The sequence below is a fragment of the Protopterus annectens genome, chromosome 15.part0 (assembly GCF_019279795.1).
Source record: "Protopterus annectens isolate FY-2018-M chromosome 15.part0, PAN1.0, whole genome shotgun sequence".
Taxonomy (NCBI): domain Eukaryota; kingdom Metazoa; phylum Chordata; order Ceratodontiformes; family Protopteridae; genus Protopterus; species Protopterus annectens.
Window position 1 is genome coordinate 645,652,413 of NC_056749.1, and position 25,979 is coordinate 645,678,391.

Genomic DNA, 25,979 nt, shown 5'->3' on the forward strand with positions numbered 1-25,979 from the left:
TACTAGATCCCCTTTGAATGACACCAGAAGCTTAGCCAATTGTTGAAGTCAATCATTTTGTCTTTATATTGCGGTATCATTCTGGGCGAAGGCAGGATGCTACTCAGGGCTTGGGTCACCATCGTGATTAAACCACGCCAACCGTGGGTAAATCTTCAATATACCACACTGCGTCATCGGTTAATGCTTAATTGTAACATTGTTGTTATAATTCTGTATGGAGAATGGATCCACCACAAATCCCCAAATGACAAAATGAAAAATGTATTGGTTTATTTATTTATTTGTCTTTGTGGACCAGAAAAGTCCAACTGGGCATTTTGACTGCTGCCCCTGGGAGAAAAGCTCGATCACAATACATTTATATCAACAAGTGAATGTCAGACAGCGTTTAGAAAAAAGAGAAGTTGCATTTCTTAGAAAAAAACATAGTTACAAGACAAGTATATATAGTCAAGTGTTTACATCAATATGTATAAATCCATATACTTCTTGTAGTTCTAAATTCTTACAGGAAGTAAACACTGGTACTGTAGAAGGGAAAACATTGTAAAGATGTTTGGTGTTCTTGCATTTCAGTGCATAATGATTTGTAAAGAGTTCAAGAACTATAATGAAGAATATAGTTGAGAAGTAATTTATAAAATGATGTAGGAGGGGAGATATAATACTGTATAGGGTATAATATTGGTTCTATCAAGGCTGCCTGTTCCTAACTGGTATATCAGGAAGGCTTATCACTTGGGTATATAAGGAATGCATGAGATAGAGTGGTGGATGAGGGAGGTAGTTAGAGAAACAGAAAGATGAGAAATAATGTTTAAGAGGGGTGTGAAGACAGCTGTAGTCAAGTGCAAGAGGGAAAGTTGCCTGGGGGTGTATTTGATTCAAGTACAGGAGGGGGTACTTGCGTATTTATCGCAACCAGATTTTTGTGGTTGCAAAATTTGCATAGTTCAAGTGCTTATAACACTTTTGACACTTTCTGCCTGTTATTTTACATCCTTACTAAGGAAGACTAACTTGGGCTTACATTCAGGAAGAAAAACGATTGCACAATTCTTCTTCCTGTTTAGCGTGCATAACACACACAACGCTTCAATTCTCAGAGCTGCTGTCTCACTGACGAAAGAAGTAGCTAAAGTACTGAATGCATTAACATCTGAAGTCAGGATAGAAACTGGGAAGGGAACTGAAAGGGTAAAGCTGACTTTTCATAGTAACTGCCCAGTCTACAAATGTTTTAATTCTGTCATAATGTTACAATATTTAGTAAGGTTCACATATGTTTGTACATTTACAGTTCATGTGGAAATTAGATAGCAGCACACTTGCTGGCAGTAAAGTACATCTCATGTTAATAAAACCCTGTCAATAACAGATAATGCATTAATGTCTGAACTCACGAATCACACTTTAAGGGGAATTGGAAGGGTGAAGCTTACTTTGGGTAATAAGTTTGCATTGTAAAAGTGGTCTAATTCCCTGAAAATGTTTGCATTTTTACTGAAGTTCACATATATGTTAATGCACAAATGAAACAGTTCCACAAATGCTGGCAGTAAAGTGCAGGCAGCCACAGCGACACTAACTTTTTCTGCTGTATTGATAACCCTTAATATGGTCAAAATCACACAAACATTATTTTTTTCAAGTTATAATCCTGGCTAAACAAACTTCACTGTTTGAAAGAAAAGACAATTTCTGACATTTCTACAACACTAACCGTCGGATTTCAACATAGGCAAGCAAGTGATATTATCGTGAAAATCTGATTGCGATAATACGCAAGTACCCAGGAGTGAAAAAGTAAACGTCACCAAATGTAAATTAAAGTGTGGAAAGCCTCCAACCCCCCCCCCCCCAAAGTGAAATATTTAGTCCTTGGTCTTGCAAACATAAATCGGGTAAAAATCTTCCAGAACAATAGAAACATAATCAGTGAGCACGTGGAAGCCACAGTGGCAAAGCTTTCATAAGGAAGAGCATTCTGCTCATCTACATCTTGTGACTCAGGTACTTGACACTCAGGAAATCTTAGCTTGACTGCCCATAGTCCTTGAGAATTCCATCTGTGGGATCCCATCAAAATAATTATTTGTTTAGAATTCTATCTTTAGAATCCTGTGTTTGGAATTCTGTGGTTTAAATTCTTCTTGCAGAATTCTATCTGTGGAATTCAACCTGTGGGATTACTTGTTAAAAATTCTACAATGTAAGCTATCAAATTGTGTGCTCAACTGTTTTTTTTTTTTTATATAGAATTCTGTGTTTTAGTTCTTTCATTTGAAGCATATCTATAGTACTGCAGTGGTGGTGCTGCGGTAGCGTTGTCGCCTCACAGAAAGAAGTTGACCCGTTCGATTCTCAGCTAGAGCGTCTTGTGTGTGGAGACATGGGTGAATGGGTGTACCTTCATTGAAGGTTGTGCGTCAGGGCCAGCAACTCGGCACGTAAAAATCTACTGCCAATCATTAGCGGACCGCAGTTCTGCTGTGGTGACCCCTAACAGGGAAAAGCCAAAAGACGCAACAACAACATTTGAAGCGTATTTATAAAATTCAGTGTTTGACATTCTAACAGTGAGAGTCAGTTAGAATTCCATTAGTAGCATTCTGTGCTTAAAAGTTTATCTATAAACTCCTGTACTTTATCCCACTGTATTCTACCTATGGAAGTATCTATCTCTGCAGCATTGTAACTGTAAAATTTCATCTTTGATTTCTGTTTTAAAATTCCATGTATAAAACTGGTTATTTAGAAAGATGTCTTTAGGATTACTATAGCAATAACCCACGACTGGGTGTGGGTAATGCTGGATTTACCCACGGTTGGCATGGTTTGGTCCCGAGGGTGAAGCCCGAGGGACCAAACAAAGCCAACCGTGGGTAAATCCAGCATTACCAACACCCAGAAGTGGGTTATTGCTATTATACAATGACATTATTTAAGAAAAAAAATAATTACTTTTCTTAAATAATGGCATTGTATAATGCCTCCTTGCTGCCCTTCCGCAGATGTCTGGCATTCCGCGGAAGTTCTGATGTACTGTGCATGCCTACGCAGTACATCAGAGCTGTGGGCAAGAGCAACGGAGAAAGCAAGATTTCCGTTGCTTTTTACTGTTTTGCTATGTTAAATGGGTTTAACATAGTGAGACAGCTTTAAAAAAAGCAACGGAGAATTTCCGTTGCTTATTTTAAAGCTGTCTCGCTATGTAAAACCCATTTAACATAGTGAGACAGTTTTGAAAAAAGCAACGGAGAAAGCAAGATCTCTGTTGCTTTTTACAAACTGTTTCGCTATGTTAAATGGGTTTAACATAGCGAGACAGCTTTAGATCTCCGTTGCTTATTTTAAAGCTGTCTCACTATGTTAAACCCATTTAACATAGCGAGACAGGTTTAAAAAAAAGCAACGGAGAAAGCAAGATTTCCGTTGCTTTTTACTGTTTTGCTATGTTAAATGGGTTTAACATAGCGAGACAGCTTTAAAAAAAGCAACGGAGAATCTCCGTTGCTATTTTAAAACCTGTGTCGCTATGTTAAACTCCTTTAACATAGCGAGATAGTGTTTTAAAAAAGACTTATACTAATGGAAAAAGTCCGGGCAACCGGACCTTTTTCCATTAGTGTAAGTCGATTTACAACGTGCACGCTGGCCAATCAGCGTGCACGTTTTGGAATATTAATGGGGGGGGGGTCATGGTATAATTGTTTATAATTCTGCCTGTAGAAATCTGTCTATAGGATTTTGTTTTATCTAGGTTTGTTTAGAATGGAGGGGACAAATTTTGGTCTTCTGTTATGGGGACACGTGTAATTGATTTCCTGTGTGGACAGGGTTATTGAAGTAGTAAATGAATGTGCTATGGGGTCACTACAATGACTGGATGTGGCAGGACTTGAGGCTCCCATGGCACTGTATGATAGTACTGCTGGAACTGGACCTGTGAGGTGTGCTGTCCAAAGGACAATGTGTCATAGCTTCCAATGATCATGAGGTAGCTGAGGGAGATACCCTTAGTATGTCACCTGAAGACTGTTTCCTGCAATGGCTTTTCTCATTGTTCACCCTGAATGCACACACATCCCAGTCACAGATGACACTGCTAGATAGGGTAGTGAGGGTATTTCTCAGTATCTTCCACATGAAAGTGAACACTGCACCAACATGTGCCATCATGGACCTCATGATACCTGTGAGTCTTGGTCTGCTGTGGCTCTACTTCAGCTTTTCCTATCCAATACTGGCGTGGGTATGTGTATTATGCAAGTTGTGCATGTGTTGTGAGACAGTATGTGTGTATGTATGTGTGTTTAAAACATACACATTTCTACAGTCAAGTAAACCATACCAAAGTCCATTCATTACTTAATATTAGATTTGACAGTGTCTAGATTATCCAGAAACACCTATTATGCTAAGGTCTTATTTTTCAAAAATGTTTAAACTACTCCAAAGTTGTACGACCTTAGAGTAGCCTACAGGAAGTAAGATGGTGTGGAGGTTTGCTCCCTGTGTCACCTATGGTTGTATTTTTCATGACTATTCTGTATTAGGATATCACTTTAGCAGTAATTTAGAACAGTGTATCCATTTTATATTTTTCCACAGTTTGTGACCATGTCATCTCATCTCCTTTTGTTTCTGCCCACTTCATCTCATTTTCAGATTGTTTTCCAATGAACCTTGCCCACCCCCCACCAGCATCCTCCTACATATAAAAATAAGATCCCCACGCCATCTGTTCCTGTCTTGCTTGTAATGGTTTATGAAATACTGCTACAGTTATTTTTGGTGGTTCTGTCACATCATGGAAACTGATATCTTCAGATTTTTATTTAACTTTTGCCATCTATACTGTACACTGGGACTGATTGTAATAATATATTATACAATTAAATGTAATTAATATTCAAGTGGGAAGAAAGTGGGAAGAAAGCAGCCTGCCCATTGTACATCAAACATTATCAAATGAAACAAGTCTGGTCACGACAAAGCACTTGCTTCTCAAAAGACTCCCAATTAAATATTTCTCTGCCTTCCTCTTCTTGTTATGTACAATTAGTACAACACAAAAAGAAGAGGAAGACATGGATAGATCAAAACACCCCCCAGTTTAATATTACAGCCAATGATAACACCATTATCCCCCCAACAGACCACACCAAACTACTTGAAGTTGAGATTGACAATAACCTCAGGTTTGACATGCACATCTCATTAACCATAAAAAAGTACACAAAAAACTAGGAGCTTTATACAGAAATAAGCAATTTCTCACCAAAACAGCCAGGATTTCAGTTGCAAATACCCACCTGATCTCCACCCTACTCTACACATCTCCAATATTTACCAACCTAAGGCAAAGTGAATTAAGTAAACTCGAGACTTGCCACCACAAAATAGCAAGGTTTGCCACTGATGCAGCCTACCGTAGCCACCACTGCATCTCACTTGAACTTGGCTGGCTAGAACTCCCACACTTCCTTCAGTGGTACCAACTCTTACTCGCCCACAAACTAGTAAATCATTTTCTAAAAGTCCCATCCCTCCAAAATCTACTCCAGCCCTATCATACCACCAGACCACTATGCTCCAGCAACAAAAATCAATTACAGGTAACTAGAACCAAGAACTCTGCTGGAGAAGCTCTCTTCTCCTACTCCATATCAAAATTATAGAATACCCTCCCTCACACTATAACCTCTGTATCATCATGTACCAACTTCAAAGCTGTTCTAAAATCTCATCTGAAAGAGCACTGGGCATGCCCCTGTAACAGCCCTCACTAATATCTGTACTCCAACCACCCTGAACCTATCTTCCACCCTACTAACTATCTGTGGTTACAGCCAACTACATGGCTTGTAAACCTATATCTCAGCTGTAATCTTAGGTATATTTGGTCATGAGTAATATCTGCTAGCTTAACTATTAGGATACTCGCCATCTTAAATGGCACCGATGCTATAAGTGTGTAGTATATACTCAATTGTCCTTCACTTAAATATCTTATTCATTTTGAAGTATGTTTGTTTTACTGCTATTGTTAACCAAAAAGCCTATACTTGTTATCTGGTAATTAAATGTTCTTTATTGTGGAGCTTTTCTCCCTGGGCCTCCACTGAAAAAGGACCTGTGTCCAGTCGGATTTTCCCGGGCAACAAATGTAAATAAATAAATAAATAATAAAAATAAATAATGTACAATATGGAGCTTTTTATGAAGCGTGTCTTCAATCATATATGTTAGTACTTACAGGCCATACACATGCACAGTATAGTCAGATATCTGGAAGCTGATACAAGAAGAGAAAGAAAACTGAAGTCCCGTCATACAATTACATCATTGAAAGAGGATAAGCAATTTATATCTTAAATAATGCCATTGTATAACAGGAATAATCTGCTCCTGTGTGTGGAGAATGCAGGATTTACCCACAATTGATTTTGTTTGATTATTCGAGCTTTGCCTTCATAATCCTTCCTGCATTACCCATACCCAGTTGTGGTTTATTCTTCAACTAATCAGTTATTACTGATTAAGATTAGCTGTGTATCTATATGTTTTTATCAGTAATGGGATTATCCTTCATCTTTATTTCACATACAGACGTTACATGTTTGAAAAGCTGTGTTCCTTTCCCTGCTTCTTATTATAAAGTTGTGGAAATGAGCTTCAGTTCAATGCACTTTTGTGGGTTATTTTCAAGCCTTTTAGCAAAATTTAAGGAAATTAATCAGTGTGCAGATTAATAAGTAAATCAGGTGACTAGGTATTGAACTAAACAAAAGCATTTATCATATTGCCATGCAGTTTATAGTAATACATGTGGAAGGAGGAGGCAGTGAAAGAAAATACCTTTATAATGGTGTTTCATCCTGTAAGTATTCATTTACTGTGACACACATTCTTTACCGTCACTCCATTAAGTAGTCATTTACTGTGACACACATTCTTTACCGTCACTCCATTCACTTCTTTTCTCTCTAATTATGCACTTCCTGTTTCATACAACTAGACTGCCATAACTACTTACTCTGAAATTTTTAGCATCGGTGACAATCCTTTTTCACATTATTTTTGAATGGGCAGGAAGTAAATTTGAGAGCTACTACACAATAGTAAACAGTAAATGTATACATTCTTTCAAGTCTAGGAGTACAATTCAGTATATAAACTTTCAACATGTGGCAGACAAAACATTATGCAGTCATCCAATGTCTGATGTTAAACAACACAATTGCTGGATTAATGTATCTTGCCAGCGGGTCAAGTCTTTTTTTATTGCTTATATCGGGTTATTTCTTAATACAGTTTTTTAAGTGCTCTGTGTGTGTGTGTGTGTGTGTGTGTGCGCATCAGTTGTTTCCCTGCCATAACAAACATAAAAAATAAACCAGAAACTGTCTATGCTTGCAACCATTTGCATAATAGCTGAAGTTCAGAAAAATCACTTCAGTTCTGCTTAGGGAGATTTAAGAGTCTTGCATCATCTTCTACAGACTGACCTGTAATGCATGCTGCAGTGTATACCACTGAAACCCTTAGAACATATAGCAGTGTGCATACTACTGTGTCTCTTAGTACATAGAGCTGTGTGTACTACTGTAAGTCATACTGAGTCCCTTAATACGTACACCATTGTATACTACTGAGTCCCTTAATATGTACAGCAGTGTGTAGTACTAAGTCCCTTAAAACATACAACAGTGGGTGTACTACTATACCCCTTAGATCATAGAGTTATTTGTATTACTTAATCCTTAATAGCAGTAGTACTGAGTCCCTTATTTTACAACAGTGTGTAGCACTGAGCCCCTTAATATGTACAGCAGTGTATAGTACTGAATCCCTTAATGTATACAGCAGTGTATAGTACTGAGTTCCATCATACTTATGCCCATGTGTGAACTACTATGCCCTTAGTGAATAGAGCTATGTGTACTACTGACTCCTTAGTAAGACCAGTACTAAGTCCCTTAATATATAAAGCATTGAACAGAAGTGAACCCCTTAAAATGTATAGCAGTGTGTAGTACTGACTGGCTCAATACATAAGAGTACTGAGTACTACTCATACCCTTAATATACATACAACACTGTGTAGTAATGAGTACCTCACTGCATACAGAAGGTCATAGCATTGAGTGCCTTCATATGTACAGCAGGTTATGGCACTGAGCCTCTTATTTACATACAGCAGTGTGTAGTACTGAGTCCCTTAATATATAAAGCAGTGTCTAGCACTGAATCCTCTAATGGATACAGCAGTGTATATTACTGAGCCCCAATACATACAACAGTATGTAGTACAAAGCCCCTTAATAAATATAACATTCTGCAGTACTGACTACCTTAATATTTGTGGTAGTGTGTAGTAAACAGTCCCTTAAAACATACAGCGGTGTGTGCACTACTGTACCCCTTAGTGCATAGAGCTATACATACTACTGAATCCTTAATAGAAGTAGTACCGACTCCCTAAATATGTACAGCAGTGCGTAGTACTGAATCCCTTAATACATACAGCAGTGTGTAGAACTGAGCCCCTTAAACATGCAGCAGTGTGTAGTACTGAGTCCCTTAATACATACAGCAGTGTGTAATGAGTCCCATCATATGTACAGCAGTGTGTAGTGCTGTGCCCTTTAATACATAGCATAGTGTGTAGTACTGAATCTTTTAATACTTACAGCAGTGTGTGCCGCTGAGTCCCTTGATATGTTCAGCAGTGGGTAGTACTGAGTCACTTAATATGTACAGCGTGTATAGTACTGAACCTTTAATATGTAGAGCAAAGTGTAGTACTGAGCCCTGTAATACAGAGAGCAGTATACATTGCTGAACTTTGTAATACATACAGCAGTGTGTAACACTGAGTCCCTTAGTATGTACAGCAGTGTGTAGTACTGAACCCCTTAATATATGCAGTAATAATATGTAGTACAGAGTCCTTTAACACACACAGCGGTGTGTAGTACTGAGCCCCTTAATATATGCAGTGTGTGGTACTGAGCCCCATAATATGTACTGAAGTATTTAGTAGTGTTACCCCTCAATACATACAGCATTAGGTAGTACTGAGTCCCTTAATATGTACAGCAGTGTATAGTGCTGTGCCTTCTAATACATACAGTAGTGTGTAACATCGAGTTCCTTACTATGTACAGCAGTCAGGGGCGGCTCGTGCTATTAGACTGCAGGACTGCAGCCCCCCAGCTGTAAAACAAGAAAAATAAACAAAAGAGAAAATAAAATAAAAAGAAAATAATAAAATAAAAGTAACCGTGAGTCCCGGAACATTGCGAATGCGCACTCATGGCATTTCCTGATATTCGGACTGCTGGTAAACCAGTCTGAAGCATGTGCATAGAATCCAGATGGTCTCCTCCAGCAGTCCAGGTTACAAAGACAACATGCAAGTCCAAATTTTCCCAGCAGTCAGAACTGCATAGACTGGAAGGGGATCGGACTGCAACATCCGCAGACAGGCTGGTGGTCTCGTGGGAAGGATAGGACGAGCCTCATGGTGCTGTCACGGGAAAGGCTTGCCTACTGCAGGAATGAATTTAACAACTCAGCGTGGGGATGATGGAGTTTGCTGCTTTTATATGGACTTTGCTTGGCTCAGGTAGTGTGTGTGTGTGCTGTCCAGAGTATTGAGGAAGCCTTAGTTTATTTACAAGACGTATGGCAGTGCCTTGATTATCGTCGTAGATTTGATATTCAATGTTTTACTCAAATTAATATTGAAAGTAAAAAATATAAAGACTGAAAACTCAATCTATAGAAGCAAAATCTTTAAGTATGCTGTGAAACAGAAAACTACTATTGGCAATATTTAGGAAAGGCTTGTATTCCCAAATGCAACATGCTATACTGAGAAAGCTAATATTGCATTTGTGACTGATTTTATCACAGTTCAGATAATAGGCATAGCATGTATGGCTGCCAAATTTCATTTGGATACTTTAGGACTGCCGGTTACCTGCCAATTTTAAATGCTTCTGGTAGATGACGTGTGGCTATGTTAACCTCATTTTACATTTCCCTTGGTTTGTCTTGGTTCATTCACCCATTCTTGATGCATTTCATTGTTTTACATAATGGCAGAACATTTTAGGAGTGATTGCAGTTCCGTGTCCAAAATACACAGACAGCGTTAATATGCAGAGGCAGTCTTCCACATGAAGAAAGGGATCATGGGGGACAGTAGGGTCATTGATTTATACCTGTCTGACCTATTGTATACTCTATATTCTCATGTAACTTTCCACAATTAATGCAGAGAGTTAAGGCAAAGGACTTGAACTACTGCTACTATTCAAAAGTAAAGGGTTTGAGTTTTTTTCCAACTAGATTTGCTTCTTATTTTTGGTTTGTTCCTCAAAAAATGTGTGGTTTTCTGGCAAATAATTTAGGAATGAAGTCACTAAATAATGAGATATATTGAGTTTCAGACTTCATACCCTTCAGAAAAATGCGTGCTAAAGCAAGACCTGTTATTCTATCAACTGTCTAAGTTTATACAGGAGCAAGTTTTAGTACTGTTTGTATGTTCCCCCAATATATCTGGCCTTGTCGAGATTTCCTGCATTAAGAGGTTGAGATGCATGTGCAAATAAATTGCTTTATAGAATTAGGTATATCCAAACCTCTCAACTGTCCCCGATTTTGGCTCAAAGTGTTACTCTCCCCCTAATAATTTCTCTGCAAAATGGCAATTTTGGAAGAAAACATGGATGGTTTACAATTAATAAATAATTGTAATGATCAGAGTTATAGATTACTTTTATTTCAGAAATGCATGTAGATTCTCTTATTTTGTCAGCTGTTCAACTTAACAGTACTGATATTAAAAATGTGTCCCTTCTTTGACAGTTTCCCAACTGTATTATGTGGCTATTTTATATTTTTGCATCACATTTTTTGGTCTGTTTTTCATGCAGTTCTGGTTTTCTGGCAAATTAGTGGCAAATCATTAAAGACTGAAGTTAGAAAATAATGACAGATATTTGAATTTCAGACTACATACCCTTCAGAAAAATGCATGCTAAAGCAAGACCTGTTATTCTATTAACTGTCTTAAGTTTATACAGGAGCAAGTTTTAGTACTGTTTGTATGTTCCCCCAATATATTTGGCCTTGTCCAGATTTCCTGCATTAAGAGGTTGAGATGCATGTGCAAATAAATCACTTTATAGAATTAGGAATATCCAAACCTCTCAACTGTCCCCGATTTTGGCTCAAAATGTTACTCTCCCCCTAATAATCCCTCTGCAAAATGGCAATTTTGGAAGAAAACATGGATGGTTTACAGCTGATAAATAATTGTAATGATCAGAGTTATAGATTACTTTTATTTCAGAAATGCATGTAGATTCTCTTATTTTGTCAGCTGCTCAACTTAACAGTACTGATATTAAAATGTATCCCTGCTTTGACAGTTTCCCAGCTGTATTGTGTGGCTATTTTATATTTTTGCATCACATTTTGTGGTCTGTTTTTCATGCAGTTGTGGTTTTCTGGCAAATTAGTGGCATATCATTAAAGAGTGAAGTTAGAAAATAATGGCAGATATTTGAATTTCAGATTTCATGCCCTTCAGAAAATTCATTCTAATGCAATACCTACTGTTGCTATTATCTTTCTAAGTTTGTAAGAGCAATATTTAAAAATTGTCCTTATTTTTGGGCCTTTGTCCCACTTCTATTTATGGCGTTGTCCAGATTTCTTGCTCTGAGGTTGAGAGGTATGACAAATGTGTCAGGGCCATCAACATCAGCCAGAGACATTTCAAATTGTGACATACTTGTTGCACCCCACTCCCCCATGTAGTGACTCTGGATGTGCCCAAGCAAGGCAAGTAGCAGTTATGCAGTATGTGTGCAGAGTATCCCCCCATCTAAGGTAGACACAAGTACTACAGTCGCTTTTCATCTGTCCTTGATTTTGCAGAATGTTCTGTTTTTCTGTCATATTTTTATACTGTTGATTTATGCTTCTTCTTCTTCAGAAAATGCATGTTGTTCCAGTGCCTGGTTGCTCTGTGTTTAAGTAGCAATGCTTTAATGACCATTAGGTAAGTTTGTTTGAGATTGTAAGATGCAAATAAGCTTTAATAAGCATACTGTTAAAGAATTACCAACATTGAAAGCCTTTTATTGTTGCCATGCAAAGAACATTTACATAACTAGATAACGTATAAGCCTTGTGTATTGAAAGGCATATGACAGTTTTTGTAATAGACAGGATTACAGTATTTACAGAAGCTCATTACATTTGTTGGAGACTTGCAGTCATCTTTGCAGGCTTTACCCATAAACTAAACAGAATGCCAGTCTATCATGTGTGGTCCATAACCTGTGCAGTAATCATTTAAGCAATTTATCTTGAGCTTGTTTCTTGTTTGCTGTTTATTTTTTACTTTGATCATGTTTTCCCCATGAAACAAGTAGATAGTTGTCAGGCAGCAGGTCTTTTTTGGGTAAGAAACATTTTTACAAGTGGGGGTAAAACAGAGATTGCTACTTTCAGCATGTTACTTGGTACTTTTATATAGCTGAATATAAATTATAATTAGAAATGCAGTGCAAGGGGAAGTGGTTTGAGTTGAGTGCTGCTTGTTTTTTTGTACTTGATTTTGACTGGCATTCCAGTAATGTATTTAAAAAGTAATTTATTTTTTTGCCTCACAGCCTTTTTGTTTCCATCTAGATATTAAGTAAGCTGTTATGTAGCCAATGCATTGAAATATTTTTTTTCTTCTATACTTCATTTTGTCTTGATTGGACTCTCATAATGATGGGCTTGGCACCCAGGGCAGTGTATTTAGTTAAAGTCCCAGTTTTTGTGGTTTTGAGCATAGCTCTGCCCCTTTCTAGTTGGCCACACCCTTCCCATTGGCCCCACCCATTCAGCTGTCTCCTGCAGCCCCCCCCCTTTGATTTGAAGTCACCAGCCACCACTGACAGCAGTGTGTAGTACTGAATCCCTTAATATGCACAGTAGTACATAGTACTGAGTCCCTTAATATATTCAGCAGTGTGTACTAGTAAGCACCTTAATATTACAGGCAGTGTGCAGTTATAAGTCCCTTAATAAGTACAGCATTGAGTTGTACTAAGCCCTGTAATATGTACAGAAGTGCGTAGTACTGAGTCCCTTAATGTATACAGCAGTATGCAATACTGAGCCCCTTAATACATTACACAGTGTGTAGTACTGAACCCCTTAATACATACAGCAGTGTGTAGTACTCAGTCCCCTGATATGTACAGTAGCATGTAGTACTGAGCCCCATAATACATACAGCAGTATGTAGTACTAAGTCCATTAATATGTACAGCAGTGTGGTACTGAGTCCCTTAATAGGTACTGCAGTGTATAGTACTGAATCCTTTAATACATACAGCAGTATGTAGTTCTGACTCACTTAATGTTCCTTTGTGCATACGGCAGTGGGTGTACTACTGTGTCCCTTACTACATAGAGCTACCTATACTACTGAATCCTTATTAGGAGTAGTACTGAGTCCCATAATACATACAACAGTGTGTAGTACTGAACCACTTAATATGTACAGCAATGTGTGTTGCTGAGCTGCTTAATACATACAGCAATGTATAGTACTGAGGTCCTTTATATGTACTGAGTCTTAATACATACAGCAGAGTATAATACTGAGGTCCCTTATATGTACTGAGTCTCTTAATACATACAGCAGTATATAGTACTGAGGTCCCTTAGTACATGCAGCAGTGTATAGTACTGAGGTCCCTTATGTGTACTGAGTCTCTTAATACATACAGCAGTGTATAGTACTGAGGTCTCTTATATGTACTGAGTCTCTTAATACATACAGCAGTGTATAGTACTGAGGTCTCTTATATGTTCTGAGTCTCTTAATACATACAGCAGTGTATAGTACTGAGTCCTTTCATATGTACAGCAGTGTGTAGTACTGAGTTCCCGAATACTACAGCTTATTATGGGGCTCAGTACTACACAATCCTGTACATATTAAGGGGCTCAGTACTACACTCACAATATAATTTTTATATATTTATGTATTTGCATTTGCTTACTGGGATGGTCCACTGGGCCAAAAAGTACCCATTTTCAGTGGAAGCCCAGGGAGAAAAGCTCCACAGTGATTTATACAATACATTTGAAAAGCAACTCATTTGGTTCAAATAACAAGTAAACAAAGTTATTAAAGTTTCAAACGGAATTAAAAATGTTGTTACAGTAAGAAGGCAATGCAACTGTACATAAATCTGCTGACAGTACAGGTGAATGTCGATTATCATCATGGGATAGAGTGAAGGTTTGGAAGGTGGTAAAGGATGGAGGTAGGAAAGGTGGGAATAGTAGTAGGAGGGAAATAAGTCCGGGTATAGGTTGTGAGGAACTATCACAAGAGCATAGCCACTGGGTGGAAAGATGATGTCTCAAAGATATTTTAAAGAAAGAGACATTACTTATGGATCTAAGTGGAGGTGGGAGAGAGTTCCATAGTCTAGCAGTGGAAAAGGAGTGGAGCAATTGACCAGCGGAGAGGTTCATTTTTTTTTTTACTTGCAAGAGTATTTGATTTTCAGAGTGGGGGGGTCTGTTGGGGTGGTATAGTGTAAATAGAGAAGAAAGGGCAGGACAACTGGACAGATTGAATATTAGTTTGTGGGTATTTATTAGCTGTACTGTATGTATGTAAGATGGTGAAGGAGTTCCAGCCAGTTTAGTAGTCGAAGAGAGGTGCAGTGGTGAGGTAAGGGTCGTCTGTTGGTGACAAACTTGGCAGTTTTGTTATAGCATGAGTCTAATTTGGAGTTAAGACTGGCCTGTATGTTGGTAAAGAGAGGAGTGCCATAAAGAAGTGATGGAAGCAGGAAGAAGGAGGCAATGGATAGTTTTGAAGAGTAAGTGAGGAAAGTGTTATGGCTGTATAGCATGCCTAGTTTCTGGTCTTTTTTTAATGTTTTGTACATGCATGTCGAAAGTTAGGTGTTCATCTATAGTGACACCGTGAAGTTTAGTCTGTGTGACGATCCCTGTGACAGTGTTATCTTGGGAGAGAATAGAGAAAGAATCCTTGTTTATAGTAATGGTCTTCTTAGGGGTGAATAGCATAAGTTTTTTTTTTTTTTTTTTTGGGGGGGTTTAAGGTAAGGTGGTTGTTGGCCGTCCATGTTTCGGTGGAGCTTAGAGCTGTCTGGGTGAGTTTCAGGAGTTCAGGGGGAGAGTTGGCAGTGCAGATGATAATGGAATCATCTGCATATTTGATGACTGTGCCTTGAGTGAGAGTAGAGTGGAAGTCATTGTTGAAAAATGCTGAATAGCATAGGTCCTAAGACCCTTTGGATACTCCAGTGGTGGTATTGAGGAAGGGAGAGAGAGAGAGAGAGTGTTGCCACTTAGTGGCTTGTTGCTCGTCTGTGAGGTAGTTAGAGAACCAGTGCAAGGTGGAGGGAGAGATTCCTTAGTTGGATAGTTTTCTAAGAAGAAGAGAGTGAGAGATTGTAGCAAAGGTTTTGGAAAGGACAAGAAATAGTGAGGAGATGAGTTTTCCAGCATCTAGAGCCTGATTGACAGAGTCACAAAAGGATACAAGGGCTGTAGTAGTGCTGTGTCCAGGTCTAAATCCATGCTGGGTTGCTGACAGCAGGTTATTGTCAAATAGAAAGTTTTGGGGTTGGCTGTGGATACATTTCTTGAGGATCTTCAAGAGGGGAGAGAGAATGGTGATGGGTCAAAAGTTGGAGATGTCCATGTTGATTCCGCCTTTGTGAAGTGGGAGGATGATTGCTTTTTTCCAAATGGTGGGAACATGACTCTTGAATAGACCTATTAAGAAATAAGCTGACAGGGTAGGCAATGGAGTTTGCAGCTTTTTGAAGAAATTCTGGGGGCAGGTTGTCAAGGGCAGTGTTACATGGTTTTACTTTAAGTAATAGTTTCTTTACTGTGGCTTTAGGGATAGTTGCTAGAGAGAAGTTATGTGAGTGGGGCGAGGAGGTATTTGTAGTAGGGGGTCTGATGGGTTAGGATGATTTTGAGGGAAGTTGAAGGTGAGATTAGCTATGATGTTAATAAAATATGTGTTGAATAGTGTGGCTATTTCATATTGGAGTGTGAAGTACTGAGTCCCTTAATACATACAGCAGTGTGTGGTACTGAGCTCCTTAATACATACAGCAGTGTGTAGTACTGAGTCCCTTAATACATACAAAAGTGCGTCATATACTGTGCCCCTTAATATGTACAGTAGTGTGTGTCTCAATACTATTACCAGTATATAGTACCGAGTCCCTTAATATTTATGGTAAAGTGTGGTATTGAGTTGCTTAATATATCTAAAGCAGTTTGTAGTAGAGTCCCCTAATACATACAGCAGGGTGTGGCACTCAGTCCCTTAATATGTGTACAGAAGTGTGCAGCACTGCATTCTTTCATGCTTATGGCAGTGTGTGTACTACTCTGCCCTTTAGTTAATAGAGCTATATGTATTACTGAATCCTTAATTGGAGTAATACCGAGTCTGTTTATACATATGTCAGTGCTAAGAAATGTATAATCATATCCTTTGGCAGACATGTCTTCCCTTATGACTATCACATTGCCAACAACCCCTGAAAATTAATCCCTTAGGGATGTGGGAACGTCTGTCGATAACTAACTGTCCTTTGATCACCATGTATCAGGTATTGTAAGGATGTCCTTTTTAATCACACAGTTTATTTTATTTATGTTTTGTTAAACAAGTTAGTCCCTATAGGCTAGTATCCTCTTTTCATGAAAGAATTGAGGTGATATTTATATGACTAGGGGAAATTTGGCCATGCTATCAGGACTTTCCCTAATCTCTTCAGTAGGTGTCGCGGGATCTTTTGCATTCATCTTTGCTATCATCTGCTCAGGCAGATAGGGCCTCGGTTAAACATCTCATCCAAAAGATGACACACTCAGGACTGCAGCACCCTCTTTATGCTGCACTGCAGTGGCAGTAGCCCATCTCCTTGGTGTGGGAATAGAACTCATAGCCTTCTGCGCAAAAAGTGAGTATAATACCTGTTGCACCACTGACACTGCTTACATCTTTAGATAAAGTTATGACATCCAGTTCCAGGGATATAATCATTCTGCTGCACTTTGCTATCAAGTTGAGCATTGAATATAATTGTATGCGTCTGTCTAATCATTTGTCACAGCTGGAGCAACCAGAACATTTTTTCAGTTAAAGAAAAGAGGGCCTAAAACACAAAAGCTATGCAGACCTCAAAGTTTGTCCCTCTAACTGTTATCATGCAGGCTACTAAGAGGTGATCTCTGCTTAGCATATGTAATCTGAACAGACCCTCTCTGTCAGGCCTAATGTACATTGACATTTCCAATGGTAGTGTGAATAGGCACTCAGGAATATCATTCTTTTGCAACAAAAATAAAACATGATGGAGGGAAAGGTGTATATCACGGAATACCTCTTTCTTTGGAATTGTCTTCCATTCCACATAAAGCAAGATTCTTCTTTTACTCTATTCAGATATAATTTGGAGGAATGGATGGGAAGTTGCAAATTCACCACTGGTTTAGTACCCGTGTCCTTCATGGATAGGGTCAACAAATAGTTGCACCAACATTTCTTTGTTCTCTTCACCTCTGTATTATTTGTTACAGAATATAAAGGCTAAAAACTACAATCAGAATGCAAGGCTAGGCTTCTTAAGATCCTCACAGATCAATAGCCTATCAACAGCCTAGGAAATACCTATGAACCTATGACCTGTAATACGTATAACAGTGTGTAATACTAAGCCCTTTAATACATGTAGCTGTGTATACCGCTAACACCCTTAATACGTACAGCAGTGTGTACCACTGAGCCCCTTAATACATACGTTAGGATGTACTACTGAGCCCCATAGTGTATACAACAGAGTATACTATTGAACCCGTTGAGGCATACAACTATGTGTACCACTGAGCCCTTAATTACTCGCAGTGCTACTTATCTGTGATTGGCTTCTGTAGGTCAATGAGATTAGTAGCAGAATTAGAATAGTTACAGCTGCTACATAATATAACTGAAGACTTGAAAGAAAAATAACAGCTGATTTCTAATGGGCCATGTATAAAAAGCATGCCTACTTCAGCCCAAGCAGCATGTGTTGAATGCCTTTGTCCAGTGTGTTAGTAATTTTATTCATGTATTGATTGACTCATTCACTCTTGATATACTTGATACACTTTCCCGTTGAACTGTCTGCCATTCTTCAGAACTCTGCTATCGCTTAAAAGTGACATAAATTACAGTTTGTGGAACACACCCTTTCACAGATCAATTTAGTGATGTGGATTTTACATGTCTCTTAGTTTATTTAAGCAGTAAAACTCCTCTAGTTATAATTTATAAACTGGTAGTAACATGCCCAAAGGATGTACTATGTCAGCAGGTGCTTACTGCCACTGATACACGATAAGCAGACTTACCAAACCCTAAATCATAGTATAGCATTTCCTATACTAATTGAACTTATTTTTGTAAGCTCCTTAGTAAAAAACCAGTTAGACCACTTACAAAAAATGTTACATAACAAAGCAATCTGCTCATATTACTGCAAAGTAGGCGAAATGTTCTTACGTCCTTAAATTGTGTTAGAATATACAGCAGGAACAGTAAGGTAGTGTAATATATATGTACACACCGACACACTCATGCAAATCCAAAAATCAAGAGTGGAGAACCAAGTGTGTAAAAGGAATCATTTTAAAAAAACGTCACTGCCACAAATGATTCCATAGAAATCAAAGCTGTTTTAACTTCATTTAAGTGCTTTTGTACCAACCAGGAACTTCATCAGAATGCACATAGACATCATCTTATTGCTAATTTTCATAATTTAAGATATGCTCACTGTTTCTCTACATTTCTCAGTTTTTAAGGGCAGTTGAGGCATAACTGAAAAACAAGCAAAACCTTTTCTTCTGATTTTACTGTATTGAAATATGTTTTTCTTATGCCTGCCTTCTTGATTTCAATTTGCCTATAGAGTTTGAGTTACAGTGAAAAGGATGAAAGCTTTCCCAACTCCGATGTTGTAAGCAAAATGTTATGCAGTCATCCAGTCTTTTACAGTTTTCCTGTAAAATAGACATCTGTAGTGCAGATGGTTAGCACAGTGTCTGACACGGGTTGGGAGGGTGGCCTAATGGTTAAAGTGTTTGCTTTACAAACACAAGATGATGCAGGTCAGTCTCACAAGGGAGGTGGCTAAGTTGGTTTAAATGGCTCGCAAGAGCAGTTATAGATGCGGAACTTTCTTTTCAAATTTAGTCAACTGGTATGATTTCCAGAGTCTGAAAATCAGTTTTGAAAACAAAACAAATCGAAGCCTAGGCTTACATTCATGTATTATTCCTTTATTTTAGCTAGTTGGGTACCTGCAAACAGACAAGGTTGTCACCTATTGAGAAATCAAATCAGATATGGGTCCAGATTCTGAAACAATATACACTCAAAGGAAAGAGCTGTTACACAATTGTAGATGGTTACAAATCACTTGTGATTTCAAAAGAAAAACTGTGGTTGCTATATTAAGCTGAAGAAGCTGGCAAGCCATGAGAGGCATAGAATGCTTTGCACATATTATAAATAATGCAGTGAGACACTGAGCTTTTATCAGATGAAAGTAACAGTTATCTGACAATTGCCAATATTTTTGTTATAGCCTAGCAGCAAGAACCAGCAACACTTTTTAGCAATGTGTCATATTGACTAACATCACAAAAAATCAGTAGTTACGCACCAGAAGTACCTTCAGCTAAGAAATAAAGCCAAAACCCAAATAAGACTTGATAAGAAGAATTACTATACTAGCTTACAAGCTAAATACCAAAATAATCCTCAAAAATTCTGGACCACTTTAAATAAAATACTACGACCAGGTCAAACTAAGACCCCTCAAACTAAGACCCCTCAACCAACAGCAAGTAATCCTCTAGAATGTATTGCTACCCAGTTTAATAAATACTTCATGAACTCCATCAAAATCCTTACTAACCAAAACTTCCCATCACTGCCCATCAACCTAAACTCTCTATTAGATAACACATTCTCTTTAAAACCAGTCCCAACCCACAACATACACAAATACTTGCTCAGCCTAAAACCCACAACCCTGGCAGTTGACAACCTACCCTCAACATACTTAAAAATAGCAGCTGAAGCCATCTCCTATCCAGTTTCCCTACTAATTGACCATTCCATATCTGAGCAACACATCCTCACTCTCTGGAAAATAGCTCACATCATACCCCTACACAAAGGAGGTCCCTCCACCGACTTCTCTAACAATCCTATCCCCTCTATCAAAAATCCTTGAAAGTTGTGTTCACACCCAAATACTTAACCATCTTCTAGACAATAAATTACTTACAAATACTCAGCATGGCTTTCACCCATACCATAGTACTACCACAGCCCTTATTAGCTTCACTAACACCATCAGTCAACGTCTAAATAAAGGTGAGCTAGTATCAGCAATATTTATAGACTTATCAAAAGCCTTCAATACAGTGTCTCATAACAAACTGCTGACTGACTTGTCCAAACTGAACCTAAGCTACTCCACTCTAGCCTGGTTTCAGAACTACCTCATAGATCAGCAACAACCGGTACGGTGGAACAAAGCTCTTTCTCCCTTACTACCAGTGACTATGGGCATGCCTCAAGGGTCTATTCTCGGCCACCTCCTTTTAACCTGTTTACAAATAATCTCCATAATGCTACAACTCTAGCCACCCTTATACAGTATGCAGAATACTCCACTGTCATATATTCTGCCCCAACTCTACCTGAACTACAGAACTTAACCCAAACATCCTTCAATGCTATTGAATCATTGTTGTCAGATGCCCAATTAATCTTGAACCCAAATAAAGCTAAACTCATGCTCTTCCACTCCACTAAATTCAAAACCCAATCCACTTACTTCAATATCACATCCAGTAATAAAACTTTGATTGAACCAGTACCATCCACACAACTTCTCGGTGTTGTTATTGAGCAAACGCTGAAGTTCGACTTACACATTGCCCAGACTGTAAAAAAAAGTACACAAGAAAATTGGTACCTTATACAGATGCAACAACTACCTAAGCACAAACTCCAGAATAACCACAGCCAGAACACATCTTCGGTCAACTTTACTATACGCCTCACCCATCCTTACCAACCTCTCCAAATCAGTCCTAAGCAAGCTGGATGCCTGCTATAATAAGATAGCTAAATTTGCCACTAGCTGTCCTCCTACAACCCATCACTGTAAGGCCCTAAGACAACTATCTTGGTTAGAACTACCCCACCAACTCATTCTCACACAACTGTCTACCGCCCACCAAATGTACTATAAACCCGATAAAACAGCAGCTCTACAAGGCCTCCTCAATCCCCATATAAGTACCCGTCCACTAAGATCCACTAATAAAGCTCTAATTGAAGTAACCAGGAGTAAAAATAGCTCAGGTGACTCTATACTCCTACTACATTGCTAAACTGTGGAATGCCTTACCACTTGAAATTAGAACTATAACTAGCTGAAAAAAATTTCAAGCATCACATTAAAGCCCACCTCACCAATTCCTGGACTTGTACATGTACTGGGCATGGGTAGCCCAAACCACGGAACTAGTTGATTTTAAATGCATATGTAATGAGCATTGAATTTAAATCATATGACTACCTTATGTTTTTTTTCCTTCTCACTGTTAATATCTGTCAGATTTTAAGTCTTCAGTTTGCTATGCTACCTGTATATAAGACTAAGTATCGTAATTGCAGTCTTATTGTATACAATGTCACTACCTGCTACTACTGTAAGAACTGTCTTCTAGAAGCATTATTATACAAGATTATTGGTCTTGTCTCCCACTTGACCAATTTATTCTGTTCTAGTCTTTTTACCATTATGAAAGTCTGTTACTATTTATTTCTTTATTGTATTATACAATTGTCCTTCTACTAACAAAATAGTTTACTAACAATGGAGCTTTTCTCTGCAGCCCTTCACTGAAAAAGGGTTTTATGCCCAGTTGGACTCTCCCAGTAAACAAGTGTAAAATAAAATAAATAAATAATAAAAATAAAATCTTGAGGGTTGATGAGTTGTTATCAGATGCTACATGGCCTGCAGTAAAGAGGTGATCTGATAGGGATTGCCAACAATTCTTGATCGACTAGATCACAAATGAGTTTTATGAGATATACTATCTGGATAGGGACCTGATGCTAGCTGTGTGTGTATGACATGTCTGCTGCAGACATAACTCCATGCAACAAACTGGGGTTAACCAATCCAATAAAGGTCTGGGTATACTTGCATCTGGAACAGTACAGTGCCTCAGACCATATCTCCCAGAGTGTCTGATAAGTAGCTGGGAGTTGTCATAAACTGGAAACAGTAAAGCTCTCACAGGTGATTACTAGGCTACCAGAATAGGGCACTTTTTAGCCTTGCCAAGCTTTCTAAAAGTGAAAAGGAAAACTTGTACCTTGTGTGTGCATGGTAAACACCATAACCATTATGCCAATCCCCAATTTTATAAAAGGTTCATAGGCAATTGCTAGGCTAACAACCCATGCATTTTTAGGCCTAGCCATGTTTCCCTAAAGGTGGGAATCAAACCTTTACCTTGTCCCTCTGAAGCAAACACCTTAACCATTAAACCATCCAGCCCCTTAATATTTTTTAGACCATCAGTCTGCAGACTATTACAAGTCTAGCCAATAACCAGAGGCCAGAATCAACCCATGCACCTTGTGTCAGTCGGATAAAGACCTTAGCCAGTATGTCAATGCACCCCCAAAAACATTTGCTGAATTATATGCAGTAAGTGACATTTTCTGTGATCTTGCAGATTTCTCACAAGCACTTGGTGACACACAGTGCACCCAGATAGCAAAAAGACTCCCTCTCGTGAAGATGGGAACATAATATGATAGCTGGAAAAGATGGCAGTCACAAAATAACTCTCAACTAGTGCATGAACCACATGATACAATAGTTTACCTATTGGCAATGTGTCCTGACAGTGGCCATGTTTCTGATGTCTGAAAATTTTTGATCTGAGACAGAGGCTTACCAATGGACAGATTCCAAATAGACACCTGATGGGTAAGTATTCCTATAAACCTGTTTAATCATTGAGGTAAAGTAAAACTAAAAACTATGACTTAAGGTGCATATATGCATTTTGTTACATCCTTCAGTTGACACCAGTTGCCCCTTGTACTCTGGCTATTGACACCAATAAAAAATCTTTATTTACCACAGGGAAGTCATACAGTGAAGGATATAAACTGACAAGACATGTTAATAAGGAAGTACAAGGTTTGCTGAAGTCACACTTCAGATCTCAGCCTACATTAGAGTTCTGCTATTACAACCCCAATCACCTAAATATGAATGTCAGTGGAATGATGAAGATATGATATCAAGAAGGTAGTCGGAGAGGCACAAATGAGTGTGGGATAACAACGTACATTGTACATCCAGGCACTAGTGACTTGACAGTGTCTAGCAGAAAAGTAGCTACTGTGACATGCCACACAGTATCTGTTTTCATGACATTATCTACACAAGGTGTATTGGCATTTGCAAGTCATTAATACCTATAGCTATATAATATATAATATTATATATCTTTTTATTAGTTACACACAACACAATTTTCAGCATAATTGGCAGGGTGCACAGACAAAACTGGTTTATAGGAAGCGCAGTACACAAAAAGGAGGTTTAAGAACACACAAAGTGGGAATAATTGGCATGCATTACAGGACATTCCACCTACATCTTGAAATATGTTCACCCATGTTGTATATCTAAAGATGTTCCAGGTCTACTTCTAGCATGTTCACAACTGAGAACAAAATCTGAATTTTCACTTCCAGGGATCTCTTGTCACAAAAGAATGGTTAGGGTTGGACACATAATATGTCAGTGGTCAAAGCACCGAATCTAGGAAAAGATCTTGGGAAATTACCATGACATGGAGTCCAAGAGATTAGTAAGAGATCACATGGACTTGAGGCTGTGGACTGACCCACTCTTCCAGGTCAAAATGAGAAGCAAGCTGGGAAGTCCCATGGCTTTGCCTCACCCCTGTGGTGACACTGTGCACATGAGCAAAGTCATGAACAGCATGCGTCAAGCTTGCCTACTGCTGAGGCAGTATGACTGAAGTATATTTGGATAGTGCAGTCATGTATTGTTTACTGGTCCACCCTGTCATGTGTGTTACTGGTTTATGCTCTCTGCTTTCACAGCATTATCTCCAGCAGGCTCCTTACATTGCCTGAACAGATGCTGACAGATGTGTCACTGAACTAGCAGCTTTGTTAGCATAACTGTCAAGAGCTATTTACTGTTGGCTAGCACCAGAGACAGTCACAGCTGTTATAAAGGCAATGTGAATCAGACATAAGATAGAAATAATATCTAAAATTTCAAAATCTAACCTAAATTGATGGTGTCAAAAATGTATCGAACAATATAAAGCCGCCTGTTTGGCTTGATACCATGTGACATTCTTGAAGGCCCAGCAATGATGTACACTACTATGTGCTCAACAACCATCAAGGTGTACATCAGAAGGCAGAGATTATAATACTTAATGCAAACTTATGACAAATACACATTATTCTTTAGTTAGCTTTTGGAACAGCAGGACCTTGACTGTATGAAACTGAGGTGCATGCTCATACAGACACTCAGAATGTGTTGCAGAATCATAGAATTGCAAATCAACATAATGGTCAATTCATATGACAATATTAGATGTTCAGCATTCCCACTGCTGCAGTAGCCTTCAGATTATATGTTTTGAGTCTTGCCCAACACAGCAAAAGGCCAGTCCCATACTTCCACTCTGACTGCTGATAGGTCACCCCAGAAGAGGAAAAATCAACAGTCAGAGTAGAAAATCTGAAGTACTTTTTTGCTGTCTCATGAAGAAGCAGCTTACAGGTTTCATAAGAACAGCAACCAGTCTTTTATCCCTTTGAAATAACTCATCCGCACAGAATATACTTATTTATAATGTGTTTAAATATATATATTTATATATACATACATATAATATATAAATAGACACACTATATTCTATATACTCCTTCGTTCTAATTGGTCACAGCATGGATACCTACCTGCTCCTGCTGGTCCAATGGCTGCAGTTCCTAGAAGAAAAACAACTTTCCTGAAAGCCCTTGCTAACTAAACAGGCTCAATCTAGGCCTCAGCTGATGCTGGGTGAACTGGCGGTGATCACTTGTTCTTCACACCACTCACTTTTCCAATGTCCTCTTGTATAGTCCTTTAGGCCACCACAAACTGGGGTCAGCCACATCCTTTTCAGCTCTTCCAGTGTTTCGACTGCATGGGAGATCCATCTTTACTGGGTCATAGGGTTTTTCTAGAGGACGATACTGGATATGTCTGAGGGAACAGACCTCTCGTAAGAGCTCTGGTTTCTCTTCTGGTTTGTCTTAGGTAAAACAAAAGGTTCATTTTTGTACACCTGCACACATGGAATCAAAAGGTAAAGATCAGTTTCTTACCTTAGTAAAGAAATAGTTGCAGACAGTCAGTCCTGGTAAACAGCCATCAATTCCAGTTTAACAGGTCAGTTGAAATATCTCTGAAGAGGACAGGCCTTCCAACCTCTTTGTGAAGTAGTTTCACACCCTAACTGTTGTCAGGATGAATGATTTGTATTTTGGGTAACTAATGCTTGTTCTCAATATATTAAGGAAATTTTGTTATATATTCAAGCGGTTTTGTCTCATTCCATTTCTTTTCATCCTTCAGTGCCAGCCTTGGAGGAGGAGAATTATGTTTTCTGTAACAATTCTGATTCTCAGTCTTTAATCCCCATAGAAGCAGATAGGCTTTACAAAGATTCACAACTAACAA